The sequence below is a fragment of the Nicotiana sylvestris genome, chromosome 6, assembly GCF_000393655.2.
Source record: "Nicotiana sylvestris chromosome 6, ASM39365v2, whole genome shotgun sequence".
Lineage (NCBI taxonomy): Eukaryota > Viridiplantae > Streptophyta > Magnoliopsida > Solanales > Solanaceae > Nicotiana > Nicotiana sylvestris.
The window spans coordinates 153,882,210-153,898,643 of record NC_091062.1 but is presented as its reverse complement, the minus strand read 5'-3'; the positions used below and the strand labels follow the sequence as shown (position 1 = coordinate 153,898,643).

At 38.3% G+C, this 16,434-nt stretch overlaps 1 pseudogene; it reads right to left on the bottom strand.

Moving 5' to 3' along the window:
* Window positions 1–3,810: 3,810 nt before the first annotated feature.
* LOC104220929 (ras-related protein Rab-2-A-like) lies at window positions 3,811–4,526 on the bottom strand (annotated as a pseudogene).
* Between the last annotated feature and the right edge of the window lie 11,908 nt (window positions 4,527–16,434).

Sequence of the window (16,434 nt, the reverse complement as noted above, 5' to 3'; positions counted from 1 at the left end):
AAATCAAGATAATTAAGCCAATAATAAAAACAGTTAAGCGACCGTGCTAGAACCACGGAATTCGGAAATGCCTAACACCTTCTTCCGGATTAACAGAATTCCTTACTCAGGATTTCTGGTTCGCAGAATAATAAACAGAGTCATATTCTCCTCGATTCAGGGATTGAAAATGGTGACTTGGGACGCCTTAAAATTCCCAGGTGGCGACTCTGAAATAACTAAATAAATTCCATTTCGACTGTCCTTCAATTGGAGAAAACTCCCCACGCGCCCCGCGGGCGCGGTGAAAAGGAGGTGTGACACTAACTATTTCTCCAAGTGGAATAAAAGTAGGGGCAGTCACCCGAGAAACGCGTCGTATTCTCCAATGCAAGCAAAATTAAGCAAATTGGGACTCACCCAAGAAATGCAGAAGCTAAGCAAAACTGGGACTCCCCTAGGGAACACATTTTAAGGCCAAGGGCCTTTGCCAAAGAAGAAGAGTTCGACCTTGATCGAATGACGACGAGTTAACATTTCGATAAGTTCGAAATAACACCCTTTAAAGCCAAGGGCCTTCGCCAAAGAAGAAGAGTTCGACCTTGATCGAACGACAACGGGTTAACATTTCGATAAGTTCAAAATAACACCCTTTAAGGCCAAGGGCCTTCGCCAAAAAAGAAGAGGTCGACCCCTACGGCCAAGGGCCATCGCCAAAAAAGAGGAGGTTTACCCCGTACGACCAAGAGCCATTGCCAAAAAATAAGAGGTCGACCCTTACGGCCGAGGGCCATCGCCAAAAAAGAGGAGGTCGACCCCGTACGGCCAAGGTCCATCGCCAAAAAAGAGGAGGTCGACCCCGTACGGCCAAGTGCCATCGCCAAAAAAGAGGAGGTCGGCCCCGCACGGCCAAGAGTCATCGCCAAAAAAGAAGAGGTCGACCCCTACGGCTAAGGGCCATCGCCAAAAAAGAGGAGGTCAACCCCGTACGGCCAAGGGCCATCATCAAAAAAGAAGAGGTTGGCCCCTGCTAACGGCCATCATCAAAAAATTAGAGGTTGACCTCGTTCGAACCACGACGAGTTAACATTTGGACCAGGTCGAAATAATACCCCTACGGCTAAGGGCCATCGCCAAAAAGAAGAATTCGACCTCGTCCGAATCAATATTCAGCCTCGTCCGAACCAACCTTCGGCCTCGACCGAATCAACCTTCGGCCTCGTCAGAAACAACATTCGGCCTCGTCCGAATCAACCTTCGGCCTCGTCCGAATCAACCTCCGGCCTCGTCCTAATCAACATCCGGCCTCGTCCGAATCAAGCTTCGGCCTCGTCCAAATCAACATTCGACCTCGTTCGAACCACGACGGGTTAACATTTCGACCAGCTCGAAATAACACCCTTACGGCCAAGCGCCATTGCCAAAAAGAAGAATTCGGCCTCATCCGAACCAACCTTCGGCCTCGACCGAATCAACCTTCGGCCTCGTCCGAATCAACATTCGGCCTCATCCGAATCAACATCCGACCTCGTCTGAATCAACATCCGGCCTCGTTCGAATCAACATTCGACCTCGTTCGAACCACGACGGGTTAACATTTCGACCAACTCGAAATAACACCCCTGCGGCCAAGTGCCATCGCCAAAAAGAAGAATTAGGTCTCGTTTGAACCAACCTTCGGCCTCGATCGAATCAACCTTCAGCCTCGTTCAAATCAACATTCGAACTCGTACGAACCATGATGGGTTAACATTTCAACCAGCTCGAAATAACACCCCTACGGCCTAGGGCCATCGCCAAAGAGAAAAATTCAGCCTCGTCCGAACCAACCTTCGGCCTCGACCGAATCAACATTCAGCCTCATCCGAATCAACATTCGGCCTCATCCGAATCAATATTCGGCCTCGACCAAATCAACCTTCGGCCTCGTCCGAATCAACATCCGGCCTCATCCAAATCAACATTCGGCCTCGACCGAATCAACATCCAGCCTCGATTGAATCAACATCCGGCCTCGTCCGAATCAACCTTCGGCCCCGTCCGAATCAACCTTCGGCCCCGTCCAAATCAACCTTCGGCCCCGTCCAAATCAAACTTCGCCCCGTCCGAATCAACCTTCGGCCATGTCCGAGTCAACATTCGGCCCTGACCAAGTCAACCTTCGGCCTCGACCGAATCAACACTCGGCCTCGTCCGAATCAACACGGCCTCGTCCGAATCAACATTTGACCTCGTCCGAATCAACCTTCGACCTCGTCCGAATTCACATTCGGCGACCTTGCTCGAATTCACATTCGGCGACCTCGCTTGAATCAACATTCAGCGACCTCGCCTGAATTCACATTCGACAACTTCGCCCGAATTTACATTCGGCAACCTCATCCGAATTCACATTCAGCCTACTCGCCCGTCCAGATTCGAGGACGCGAATGACCTCCTCCAATGCCGCCATCCTTGCCGAAGCCGCCATCCCGGCCTCGACGACCTTCCCCAACTCTACTGTCTTCTCGATCGACTCATCACTCGAGTCATTGGCCCTGATCGAACTCTGATAAAGTTCAGCCCGCGGGGATACCACTTTGATCTAAAGATCGGCACCCTCAGCCGCGATCCACACTAGTCGACCTCCCCATCCGAATTTCTCGAACTACGATTAATGAAGTCCGCTCATCGAGCTCGACCAAGAGACGACCTCAATAAGCGGAGGGACTAACTGTATGGGTCAAAATTAGATTAGAGAAATTCGGCACGCGGAGACATAAGGCCGAGGTCGGACAGACATAAGGCCGAAGTTGGACAGTCATCAATAAGACCGAGGTCGGACAATGATGAAATAGCTAGTTTGCTTTGGAATCCTCAAAGGGAATATTCTACTAAATATTCATTCTAACTGTATTTTTTAGGATTTTCTATGGATACCCCTTATAAATAGGAAGGGAGGACTTCCAAAAAAGGGGGCTCTCTCCCTCTCCTCTCCCTCTCTCTAGAAAATATGTAAACACACCTCTCTAGAGGATCTGTGATCCCATATCTTCATCGGATCCTAAAAGGGTCCTAAGGTTCTCATGTTTGTCGATCATTCGTCTTTATTAAATGAAAAAAGATCCGTCTCACTGAAGATTGGGTGAATCTTTTCCTTTATTTACATTTTATTGTCACTTAATGTTACGTAATGCATCTTTCTTTATGCTATTAAATCTGGCCATAATCGCGGCCAATATTTATACTCGATTATGTTTTTCTATTCATATTATTCATCTCGGATCTAGAGTTAATTATCTTTAACTAGGATTTACCTCTTCATCTTTGATTGATTTGTTCAAAAAGGTTTCAATATCTTTTGAGTCAAACAATTTTATTAATAATTAGGGTGGTCTTGAACATAGAACCTCTACATACTACCATATTAAAGAACCCAAGTATATCTAACTCAAAACTTTAGGAAAATAGTTAGAGTATTCCAAAATCTTTATAAGCGTCTTTAATACCTTAGACCACCAGTATTCCAAAATAAATATAAAATTCTTTATAATAATATTTTATTATTATAATGATGCTTTTCTTTGAAATTAATTTTTCATATTCTATTATATGTTCTTTATAACAATATTTCGCTATAACAATCAAAAAAATATTCGGAACAAATAAAAATTTACGTAGGAGCTTGACTGTATCATCCTTAAGGATTCTGAACTTCTCTAAGAGTCAATGTCTTTGCACTTCATTCAGACAAATTCCTTCAAACGGATCAAAAATAGTTATTGAACTTGCATCTATTTGAAGGATTTTCCTTTAAATTTAATCTAATTTAAGAGGTTAAAATGTTAAAAATTAGAAGCAGAAAATAAAATTCCGCATAGACGGAGGGAAATATATTTTTATTTTGTAAAATAAATTGACAATGGCGTCAACCACATGAACAGTTGAGTCTTTGAAAAGCAGCAGCTCCATTGTCATTCTCACTACTCGTCCTCGGAGTCCCACTTCCAATCCTAATCCCCGAGATTTATCCTCAAAATCGCTGTTTTCTATCTTCCCATATATTCACTCCGCCGTGTTTCAAACGTCGTCTCTACATTCACCGCCGTTTCAGCCGAAGCTTCAATGAACAAACATCAGTTACTCTTAGTGAATTCCTCGCCTTCCTATGCACTAACAGTCCTAACATTTTCTCCAATGTCACACTTGTTTCCTACCACCGTTACTGTCATTAATTTCGGATCGCCATGTTGCCGTACATCCTCCAGCCAATTCGAGAGCTGCCCAAAAGTGTGCCTTTTAGTCACATCATAAACTAGCAAAGTCCCTGCAGCGCCTCTGTAATACGATTTCGTGATTGACCGGAACTTCTCCTGTCCTGCTGTGTCCCATATTTGCAATTTTATTGGCTTTTTATCGACGGTGATTATTCTGGACCCGTATCCGGCTCCGACTATGACGTCCTAAACCGGATTGAATCGTTTTTCTGTTAACTGGTTTAGAAGGCAGGTTTTTCCTACTCCGGTTTCACCCACTATTATGAACTTAATTCGGTATTCGTTCGCCATTATTTTTTTTAGGCCTTGCGCAATTTGCTTAACAGATACTGAATTAGATGGAGACGATTGAATAACAACAACCCAGCATAATCCTACTTAGTGAGTGGTGGTATGTACGCAGACCTTACCCCTACCATGGGTAGAGAGGCTGTTTCCAAATAGACCCCCGACATTCTTCCCTCTAAGAACTTCTCACCTTGCTCTTGGGGAAACTCGAACTCACAACCTGTTGGTTGGAAGTGGAGGTTGTTTACCATCAGAACAAACAAAGAAGCTAATTGGATAATCCATTTATAGGTAGAGGATTTTGCTCTTCTCTTGTTTTCCTAATTTGAATAGAGATTTCAAGTGCTTTCCCAAATCTAACAGAATTTGTATTACTTTGTTTCCTAATCCTAACGTTTCCTGGAATGTTTGTATTGTTGACATGATTATAGAGGCTAGTGAAAACTTTTTTGTGAAATTTTGCTTTAAACCCACCTAGTTTAAAAGAATCAAATAGACTTATCTTTTACTTGAAAGATGGCAAATTCAATTTCTCTAATTTTAAACGCTGTCTTCAAAAAGTATTTTCTGGACGAACCTCGAGATGAGACGAAGCAAGCCAAAAATACATCGCGATGGACCATATGATGCAAGTATTGTGACTGTGGACTAGTAAAAGTATCATATAGATGGACTAGAATCTAGAGGCTTTAGATCCATATTTCTTTTAAAACTGATCATTGAAAAATAATTCTTTCAAAATATGTAACTAAATTAATAGAGCTGCACAGTAATCGTCATAACATCCCTAAGACAAAAACCTAATATCAGCAAATCTGATATAAAATCAAATGGCCCTCAAGAGACGACAAATTCAGTACTAAATTGGCAGGCTCTGGTTCATTTTAATACTACTAGTAGTAAATTATAATTTAAAATTAAGAAAAAATTTAATATTTTTGTTTCACTCTCATTGATATGTTTCTGTGTGTTTTGTGCAAACCATTTATCTTTTTGAGATTTTTACCTTCCTAAATGATAAAAAGATTCGACCCTACAAAGTACAGTTAACAACCATGACGATCACTAAATGACAATGATAGCACCAAAACTAAATTGTACCTCCTCTCAATTTAGATTAGCTAGTCTGACACACCACAGATTTTTTTTTAAAAAAACTTTTAAAACTTACGGTCTTAAAAGTTTAAGTGGCCATTTGATATGAGGTATTAGGTGGGATAAGATTTGGGATTAATTTGTTCCTTGTTTGGTTTGAGGTACAAATTTATTGGAATAAATTGTTACCTCTAACCAAACAAGGTATAAACATAATCCCACATCTTATCCCACTTTATAGCATCAATTGTGGTATTATTTTATCCCATCTTTTATGTGGTATAAATTAGTACCGGGATTATAATCCCGGTACTATTTTGTCCACATACCAAACGACCACTAAGGGTTAAAAGCTTTGCGGGGCCATGACAACTTGTATGGTTATAAAAGTTTCTCATTAAGGGTAAAATGGATAAGAAGAGTTTAAAATTAAATTACTTCCAGTATAGAAATGCGTCATTCTTTTTGAAATAAACTAATAAAAAAAAGTGTGTCGTCTAAATTGAAACAGAAGAAGGAGTAATCAATATTTGTAGCGGTTAGAACTAATTGCTTTAGCAAAATCAAGACAATATGTTAATATTTTATATAGAAAAAAATAATATAGTCATATTCCAATTATAAGTACATCACATATAATTGGACCTATTCGAGTATATGCGTGGGACTACTACAATGATGTAATATGGAATATTGAAATTCCTTCCTCCTTAGTTAAAATGCTTTTAATGTATTTTCTTACATATTTTCATTTTAACTCTAGTACTCTTTTACAGTTTTTTTTAAACAAAAGTCCACCATCGGTGAATGGTGGGGTTTAGGCTGGAATTTGAACCTGTATATTATAAAAAAGAATTAGTACACATAGGAGGATATAGACCATAGCCTCCAGAACAAGATGAAGGGTGACATTAATCACCCATATAGACAACTGACGGAAGCGAGAGAGATAATTTTGAGAGATATTCTCCATAACATAGGGGTTACAGGGACCTTTTATTACAATTCATATTCACGTACGTTAGATCACGTCGTAAGTTAGTCGACGTAAATCCGAGAAGAGATTATCTTTGAGATGATAAGAAGTTAATCCTATTGGTCTTAAATGATACAAGGGTTTATAAGAGTGGTTAACAAGTATTAGAAATTAAACGAATCAAGGATGTTGTAACCCGTATTTTCGGGTAAACTAGAGGTGCTTAATATTCTCAAGAGGTCGTGTTTTAAGGTAATTGAATCATATAATATTTGTATCATAAGTCTTGAAGTCAAACGTGTTATAAAACAAAAGTCGACAAAAGTTGTCGCAACTTACGTTCATAATTTTAATTAAACATTAGGCCAAATGTTACTAAGCTTTTCTCCCAATTTACTTGGAATTACGGGTGATATATCCACCAAATTGAATATCTATGAGTCTAGTTTCCAACGCATTAAGCCGTTCGTCGATACGACATCGGAGTAGAGAGATATTCGCATTTTCGCAAGACTGCGCCAAGCAGCTCTCTATGGGGCCCACATAGGCGGTTGAGATATATTGATATATATCAGACCCCTTAACCCCGTTTAAACTCGTTATTTTTCATTCTCTTCAGACCTTAGACACCTGAAAATACTCTCTCAAGGTTCTCTCATGATCCACGACCCAAACAAAGGGCAAACAACACAAATTAAGTGTCGGAAATTCCATGGCACTAATAAGTTTCTTGTTCTTCTTGTTGTTGTTTATTTTTATGTGGTTCCAACTCGTGTGGGAGGTTGTTTGAAGTGATTTATGTTCTGTAAATTACTCCCTCGAGTTTTTAATATCAACCCTAGGTGATTTTAAGTCTTACAAAGTGATTCTAGTGCCAAAAAATCTGAATTGATTACTAGTTTCGCTTCCTTGTTCTTGTGGCGGCATTGGAAGGATATTTCATGGGGAATTAAAGTCAAATTAGAGTTGTTCTATCTGTTTAAAGGTAATTAACCTCTTAATCTACATGTATTTAAGATTATCCAAGTTGCGTCTAAGTCGTTGAAGCTAGAACTTGTGAGTTATATATTGAAAGGCTTGTTAGTAATGTTGTTGGTTGGTGGACTATTTTAGGAGGCTCGATATGATTATTATTGATGTTGTTTGGGATGTTTGGTGATTGTTTTAAATCGTTGGAAGTCATATAAATAGGGGAGGTGTTGTCCGTTTCATCGTAAAATAGGTCGCGGTTGATAAATAATAGTTACAACGCTTAAACGATAATGATAGTGTCATTTCTCTTATTATAGACTAAGGAGGCGTGACATTTGCATGGCTTGAGGTTGGGCAGTATATACAAGGTATGTGAGGCTATCGCTTTTCTTCTTTTGCACGACTCTGATTGTACATAATGTAATAAACGAGCTTTCAAAGATACTACACTCTTAAAAGCTAGCATTACTTACATTGTTTCCCTTCTTATGGAACAATTGATGTTAATGTTGGATCTCTTATTCTTATGTTATCAATGTTGTTAATACTTCCTGATTCGTGATGAAGAGTTAGTCCTAATAATGCGTACGGAGGATACCGACTAATAACGTGCATAGAGGATATCGACCTTACATCACTCCGAAAGGTTTTGAATGTGATTCCAATGAGACCAGCATGCATTATATATATGTATATATTTTACTCTACTGAGTCGCGCTATAGTTTGTCGGGTACGACACCTATTGTGCAACCACTGATCAGTTGGGTTTTATCGAGCTCCATGTGGCCGAGTACGATTCTACCGAACCTTAAAATGGTCGGGTACATTTTTACCGAGCCTATTACGGCCAGATACGATATGACGATGATGATGCCCATAGAGGCGTATGTTTTAAAAGTTTATGTGTGTATATATATATGTATCATGGATTTCTTGTCAGTAGCCCTCAGATGTAGCCAACTGTTACAAGTTGTATATTCTCTATCCTTGTTTACATTAGTGTTATTACTTATGTTTTCCTGCCTTACATACTCAGTACTTTATTCGTACTGAGGTTCTTTTTATTCGTGGACACTGCACGCCATACTGTAGGTCCTGATAGATAGGTAGACGTAGCTCCCCACCACAATAGGCTGCCCAGTTTAGTGATTATTGGCGACATCCCTTTTCCGAACTTGTCGTGGTCTTGGTATGCATTTCTGTTATAGACATTATGGGTATGTCGGGCCCTATTCCAGCAATGTTGCAGCACTTATGTTCCTTTAGAGACTCATAGACAGGTGTCGACTCATGTATAGTTCGGATTGCCTTGTCAATTGATTTTTGTTGTATAGTCTCTCATGGAAGGTTGCCAGCTCGTACCTTATATATAGCTTCATGAAAACCTTGTTGGCCCATGTTATATATGTTCATGTCATTATCTGTCATTGTTGTTTGTTTAGGATCCATGTCTACCATTTATATTGATCTCGTCGGCCCTTATAGATAATAAGAAATGTTAGATAAAATGTACGTTGGTGCTCGGCAGGTATGGCCCGGGTGCCAGTCATGGCCCTCCAGTTTGGGTCGTGACAATCTTGATATCAGAGCAAGTCTGTCCTAGGGGTTGTCTATGAGCCATGTCTAGTAGAGTCTTGATTAAGGATGTGTAGCGCACCACATTTATAATCAGGAGGCTACATGACATCTAAGGTTGTTACCTTCTTCCTGAATCATTGTGTGTAGAGTTGAGTTGTATTGTGTTCGTCTCTAATATTCACCTTGTTTTTTTATCAATGCCTTTGACTAGGAAGCAAGCGATTAGTAGACGGCTTGATACAACTGCTGTAGAGGGTACCAGTCAGGTGCCTCTAGCCAGAGTGGGCCAAAGTGAGGCTCAGAGTGAGATGTCGTCTCATACCTCATCTACTCCGTCTCCTCCAGAGGATATTAGGAGGCACCCAGCGCATCCATTTCCTACGTCTGGCACTATAGACCAGGTTATGCGAAGTGTAGTGCAGTTGTTAACTAGCTTGGTAGCTTATCAGGCTCAGAGGCAGAATACCAGTGTTGTGATAAACCGGTTAGTGCGAGAGTTCGTGATTTTATTAATCTAGACCCTTTAGTGTTTACCGGATCAGACCCCAAGGAGGACCCACAGACTTTTATTGATCAGGTTCATCGTACACTACGGGTTATGCATGCTAGTGATACAGAGGCAGTAGAGTTGGCTTCTTATCTTTACGGGATTTAGCGGTTTTCTGGTATGATAGTTGGGAGAGATCCAAGGGTCCGAACTCTCCTTCAGCTATGTGGAAGAAATTTTCTGAGGCCTTTCTTCGTCACTGCTTGCCAGTTGAGATACGACGAGCTAGAGCTGATAAGTTGTTGAACCTTCGACAAGGTAATATGAGTGTGCGAGAGTATAGTATTGATGTCGTCCAAACTCACACCAGTAATTAGGATTGTGAGGAGGCCGATGCAATTATAAATTCCCAACACGAGTGGGGGTCGATTCCACAGAGAGCTTTATGTGGGATTAGGTATATACCTAGTCTAGTGTATGACATTCCCAAGATTGCACTTCCACATATTCAGTTGTTTCTTTTCTACTTCTAGTTTGTATGCAAAATGCTTGTAATTGAAAAGCTAAGAGACAATGTTTTTGGTATTGTTGTTTTTCAGATTATAAAATATCTAGGGTTGTAACTTCCACCTAGATGGATACCTAAAGGATTGAGAGCTTTAGGGCATGTTTGGTTGATCGGGATACAATATAGCAATCACAGGTGATTACTCACTCTATACCGCTCGGTAGTTTGAGTGATTTTGCCCAATTTAGCTTTCTCAAGTCCAAATGGGTATTTCACAAAACAAGTGATAAATGCTCAAGTCGGGTTTTACTATCTCTAGATTCAACCTTTTAATGGGGATATAAATTTCTTGAGTTCACCCTAATTTCTTATTAGCCAAATTTTTCTAAACTTAGTCTCTCTTTCTCAAGTAGAGACTAAGTCAATTATGCATGAATCAATGTTTGCAACTATCAATTCTCAAATTCAAGCAAGAACTAGACTAAATATCATATACCCAATCATAAATAAGCCCTAAATCAATCACCCATTAAGTACTCATACTAGGGTTGGGTTACAACCCTAGCTATGAGTTTAGCTACTCATGGAAAATGCAGAAATTAAAGAAGAATCTAAGATAAAATTCATAATAGATGATTAAGGGAAGAAAATCTAATGTTAAAATGTTAAAATATTACAAAGTTACCCAATACAATAAAGAAAAATGGCTATCTATTCTCAGGTGCACCAAAACTTCCTCTAAAATGACAAAAAGATCTATTTATACCCAGCTAAAACTGTCGGATAAAATTGCCCAAGCAGAGGTTGTGCAGTTCACACTTTGAAACTTGGCTTGACAGGTTGGACTTCTGCGGCCACACAATTCTAGGTTGCGGTCACGCTTCATCAACTTCTGCGGACCGCACCTTTCTGAGTGGGGCCGCACTCTTGATTCTGGTGGCGCAGAATAATGGTGCAGTCTGCACTTCTTGACCTGAGGTTTCTAACAAGGGGAGCTTCTGCGGACCTCACATTTCTGAGTGCAGGTGCGTTCTTGATTCTGCGACCGCACAATAAAGGTGCAGCCCGCACTTCTTCATGGCCCAAAAATACAACTCTCTGAACTTCATCTTCTACGGTCGCACTAGAATTGTGCGGTCCGCATTTTATAAAGGAAAACTGACAGAGGTTGCCTTATGTTCTGCGGCCGCACTCAATATTATGCGGTCCGCATTTTTGCCCTTTTAGCCTTGTTTTGGTCCTTGTCCAAAATTACTCCTTCTTGAGTTGATTTTCATTTCTTTGGCTCATATTCCCAACACTCCTGCAAGAAAGCACATTTTACTAGTTTTCGGGAATATCTTTAAGCAACTTTGAGCTAAAATAAAAGTAAAAAAGTGTAAATTAGTGGTCAAAATTCCTACTTATCAACTCCCCCAAACTTAAGTTTTTGCTTGTCCTCAAGAAAATAAGGTAATTCTCACCTCCACAAGACAAGAATTATTTCAACTAGCCTTAGGTGAATCAATCGCACATCAATTGGGACCAACAATTACCCACAACACGTATGAATTATCAACAATGCAATGATTTAACTTTTTGAGTACAATAGTTCTAATGTGACTCTAGAGCATCAAGAGTTGACTCTATTCATCAAGGAAGCTCGCTCTATCATGTAGGTCATTGTGGATCCCAAACTCTTCCTCCTCTACTCTCCCTTAGCATATCTCACTTTAGAATGTAACACTCAATTCAAGGATTTGTGAAAAGTTCACTCATTTCTCTCAAAAGAATGTCACAAGTACGGCTCTAAGTACCATATGCTTGCCCCTCATGTAAATCACCACTAATGTAAGCTTACTCAACTTGACATTATGTAGGGCTTTTTCGGGATGTAATAAAGGCTTTTGGATCAAGGTAGGACTTGTTGGAATTAAATGGGTTCATCTTTCCTTAAGCACTCTATTTTCTCTTTTTTGGCTCATACTTTGTCAACTCTTTGAGTCAATTTCTTTTTCCTCGGGGGAACTAGAGAGACTTAGAGTCACTCTTTTTGTTCATGATACTCATTTTCTCCTTCTTTGTTTACTCCATCCCTTTCATCTTTGTTTTTCTTTGAATCCCTTCAACTCTTTACTTTATTCACTTTATTTTAGGCAATTTTTTCTGTTTGTTCTTTCTTTCCTTTGTCTTTCCTTTTCTTCATTTCTTTCTCCTTCTTTGTACCCTTATATCACTTTCAAACTCATCGTCTCTCCCCAAAACTTATATCTTAGCAAATTGTTTGTCAGAAATGCTAAGTAAAGATCAGGTGCCAAAAGAGGATCATTACAAAATAGATAAAGGCTTGTAACGTGGTTATTGAAAGAAAAAAAGGCTTAGGCTCAAATGGGTTGACTAGGGATATCACATTGGTAGGATATGGAAGATTTCAAATTTCAAATTGGATCAAGGAGAGCCTACAATCATTTCTCAAGCCAATCTACACTTAGAATTTCTCCTAGAAAAATATTTGGGGCAAGTTCTAGACTATTAGCACGGGTACTTCGACTTGCAACTAAATATCCCACCTCTCACGCTGTTGGATTGCTAAAGAGGATAGAGTCGAGGGCCCACAACAATCCTAGTTAAGATTGAGAATCACAAATGGCTCGACTGAACCACTCGATGACTGCTTAAGTCAACACAAGAGTCAAAAGGTCACAACTAAAGCTATTTTCTGCCAACAACTTGTTTTTAACCATAAGGCCGTAGGTAAATGTGTTGGTACCAAGTGAAGCATGCTTGAGACCCTTTTATTCATTACTACTATTTTTTGCCTAAATATAAAAGAAAACGGACTCAATCTCTTAAGAAGGTTGCCACGCCATCCATCATTGAGAAGAGCCACCCGGTTCACACAAAACCCACCTTTGGAAAGAACTATGGCATTAAGAAAACCAAAGGCTTATTGTTCATTCAAATGTAAAAAGAAGCTAACAAATCAAAAAGAAGCTACTAAAGTAAATAAGATGTTATACTACTAAGAAAAACAAACTAAAGAAGCTATGACATAAACTACGAAAAGTAAGACAAATGAATATACAAACCGGGGAGAAAATGAATATATACATCAAGGGAAAATGGAGGAGTATATACATAACCAAAAAGAAAATAAAAATAGAAGAAAAAGAGTATTAGAGTTATTACAGGCCAACGTCAATGTCAAATCAATCAAAATAGACCAACCCCCTGAATAAGAATAAACATTGTCCTTGATGCTTAACAAAAATTAGAATAAGGAAGGGTAGAGAGTTAAGAGAACTCCCTATGTGGTCTCAGTGTGCATGGCATCCTTAGCACCCTCGGTTTCCTCTAACTGTATCTCATCATCACCCGGCTGAGGGACAACAGCGTTGCTGAGCATCTGGAGAATCTCCTCAATGGTGTGGGCAGTAAGGTCTGGCTCTTCAGACTGGCCAGCTGCTGCCTCTGATGTCGCAGGTACTGATGGTGTTGCTGGTGCTGCTGGGGTTGTCTCCATAAGAAGGTCAATAGGGAGATCTCCAACTGATGCAAGCTTGGCCACCTGTTTGCTCAATCTTTCCACTGACTTCTTTGATGTCTGAGATTTTCGTATCTTCTTAGCATGTTGTCACACCTCCTTTTTCCGCCCCCACAAGGGTGCAAGGGAGTTTTTTCCAATTAAAGGACAGTCGAAACGGGATTTATTTCTTTATTTCAGAGTCTCCACTTGGGAGATTTAGGGTGTCCCAAGTCACCTATTTTAATCCCGAATCGAGGAAAAGAATATGACTCTGTCTATTTAACAGTCTGCGCACCAGAAATCCGGATAAGGAATTCTGTTAACCCGGGAGAAGGTGTTAGGCATTCCCGAGTTCCGTGGTTCTAGCACGGTCGCTCAACTGTTATATTCGGCTTGATTATTTTGATTTGTAAAATACATTTTTATTGCATGATTTTATTGTTACCGCTTCTATTTAAATTGTTTATAATTAAAGACCCTTCTTCGAATCGAATCACGCGTACGTGTATTCGTTTTATATATTAATATTTTTTAACGTGAAAATCGTGTCACGCGTACGTATACACAATATAATTATTATTATTTATTTTTTTCGAAATTTTTTATTATATAAAAAAAAGACTTAAGTTCGAAATTGTGCTAAAAATAAAATTAAGAACGTTCGTCGCTCTTGTATAATTAAATATTGAACCGCACATCTCGAGTTATATGAAATTAATATTGATATTCTCCGAAGAGCCCCCTTTTTATTAAATGTTCGTTCGAAGTTGCGCGAACGCATAATCCGAATTGCTTTTAGAAATATAATCAGGTTACGCGAACGCATCCCTAATCACGCAAAAGATTCTTAATAGTAGTATAGATTTTCCATAAATGTTTATTGCATCCATCTATTTTTAAATGTAAGAATCGTGGAGAATTACCGATTGGGATGCCACCAAATTTCTTGACAAAGAATTCAAAATTTATTAGGCGTTGCTACAAGTCTTATTTTACGCGTATGAATTATATACCTCAAAACTATTCAAATTTTAAAGAATTAATGATATGAAAAAGAAACAAACAACATGTAACTAAAAATACTGCCATTTTTATCGTGGATACAACATTAACATATCCAAAAATTGAATCGCATATAAAACTGGAAAAAGAATTAATTTGATAAACAAATTAATAGTTTCTGAAGAATTTTTATTGTTACATTTAATGCGAATTCTATTTCTACATATCCTTGACATAAAATGTTGCAATTCGTGCTTGTAAATCTCATATCCTTCTCATATACTTGTTTTTAGTCCAAAGTTATAATTGTTTGGTTAATTTGTTTACAAAGATTGAGTTTGAGATAAATAAACCAATTCTTATTTTCTGCCTATGCGACTATTTGCAAACACTTAACTCTATATTTTGTAAAAAAAAAATCATTGACATTATTTCATATATTAAAAGAAATGAGTTGATCGCGTTCCTAAAATAACTAAGCCATTAGTTATTAAGAAAGAGAACTAATCTACTAATTGATTTAATACTATATTAACCAATTAAAACAAAACTGAAATTTAAACTAATAAAATTTAAATGAGTAGAAGACATCCTTATAATTCCAAACTTCATTTACTTGCCATGTTGAAGCTCTTCACAACATGAGTTTAAAAGATATGTACCTGATATTGGAAGCAAAAGAAAATGAAGATGAAAATCAGCAACAGTAATAACAGTGCAATAGCAACAACTGCCCAGCAACAGTAACAACCCAGTAACAGACCGGTGGAGTAGTAATCCCAAAAACAAAAGCTTTAAGCTTTAAATGTAACAACAACCATTAATACTAATTTCAAACAAATAAAGAAAGCAATATATTTTTTAGCTTTTATTTTTATTTTGAAAGCTTAAATATTTTTCGGAATTTTTCTCTCTTCTATTCTCTGTCCGTTTTTTTCTCTATCTGTATTCTTGTTATGTCTTGTGTTCAAGACTTCACATATATATAATCCCATCCCATAAATCTTTTAATCAATTAAATCAATACTTTTTCTCTACCCAACCCATTATCTTTCCACTCATCCCCATTACATTAAATAAACATATCACACCACCCCATTATATTTTGTCCCCCATGCTTTATTTAAAATAATGCAAGATTCCCCTTTAATTTAAATCTTGTCCCCCCTTTATATTAAATAATCATATCACAACCCACCCCATTTCATTTTGTCCCCCATGCTTCAAATAAACAATTTCAAAATGTACAATTCCTAAACTACCCCTTCCGACCTTACTGAAATTACCAAACTACCCCTGAACGTATTACAAATTTACCAAACTACCCATCAGCTATAACACATCAATTAATCAAACTTAACCAAAATATAGACAATATGATCAATTTCTAACAATGTTCAAACAACAATATGAACATGGATGAACATCATAACAACAATATCACATGAACACGATTTTAACAACATTTCAACAACAAATCACATGAACACGAATTGAACAACAAAGAACAACTAAAATTTGATTGAACAATATTTTAGCAACAAACAATCCTATTTTCGGATTCAACAACAACAACAAACAAAGTATGAAGATTTCTAAATTCAATCATATTGAACTTAAAATCAATTCTAACAACATTACAACAAACAATTCTTATATTAAACTTTAAACAAGATTATGAGAACAATTCAAGCAATAATCATAAATGGTAAACAAGAAATCAAACTATACAAAATTCGGATTCAAGATCATCCAAACAAAGTATGAACATGAATGAATCTATTTTA